Source organism: Hipposideros armiger, unplaced genomic scaffold, assembly GCF_001890085.2.
Source record: "Hipposideros armiger isolate ML-2016 unplaced genomic scaffold, ASM189008v1 scaffold_116, whole genome shotgun sequence".
In the NCBI taxonomy this organism is placed as follows: domain Eukaryota; kingdom Metazoa; phylum Chordata; class Mammalia; order Chiroptera; family Hipposideridae; genus Hipposideros; species Hipposideros armiger.
Window position 1 is genome coordinate 1,518,189 of NW_017731466.1, and position 1,086 is coordinate 1,519,274.

A 1,086-nucleotide genomic window follows, 5' to 3' on the forward strand; every position below is an offset into this window, starting at 1 on the left:
GGTCAGCCCTGGTACCTTTCTTTTTAGAAAACAGTTGACCAGAGCAGGAGACTTGGATCTGTGTTCACATATGGCCTATGTATATTATTTCAATGTGTCTACATTTTGTGACTACAGTGATGAGATCAGTATACCAAGAACTAAAATATGCAAGTTTCTGTTCTAAAATTTTCTATAGTTAATAAAATTATTTAAAAGAAAATGTTAAATACTTGCCTCACAAAATAAGGGTTTAATTTTTAAATCAATTAAAAAGTGAGACTATCTTCTAAACTACCAGTGCCTTGGGAAATGCTGCTCTAGATATTTCAGATTTCTTTAGTTTATCTCAGAATTGTACACTCTCCTTTTGGCTCCTCATCGAATATCCTTTGATAAACTATACAATATGTCACTGGCTTGCACTGAATGGCCTGATACGTATCACACACTAAACTGTAACTGCCTTTATGGTTCACCTATACTTTATATGATAGCCCTTCTTTGTAAGGACCCATAAAAGAAATTTGTCTGGTTGCTTTTATAACGTGGACAGTTTGATCATGTAACTCATTGTGTTTTCATTTTGCTTTGCCCACAGCAATAGTAAAGCCAAATTTGGGGCCCACTTCTAGCCTCAGGCTAGGATCTTCTGGCATGTGTTTTAGGTACAGACACCCACCTAGCTTCATCTTATTTTCTGACCTTAAGTTTCTCATTAAAATTATTGTATATATCTCTAAAAAGGTCTTAAAAAAAAAAAGTTAAATTAAAAAAAATTAAAACAATGGCTAAATTAGAAAGAGTTCAAGCTGTATTTTTTAAAACCTGGGTAAACAACAGAAAATAAAAAAAAATACTTATAATTTTTATAATACTAATTATCCTTTTAATTATTTGAGTTACCATTAATATTTATAAAACTTCATAACATGCTTTAAACATATATCTAAGTATAAGAATTTTCAATGGAAAAAAATAAGTGAAAATATAGAATAAAAAATTATTTTTATTTAATTTTAAAATTAAAATTTTATTAGTTTGTATGATTCAATTGGAAAATATCTGGGCCGGCTGAGCGGCTCAGTTGGTTAGAGCATAAGCTCT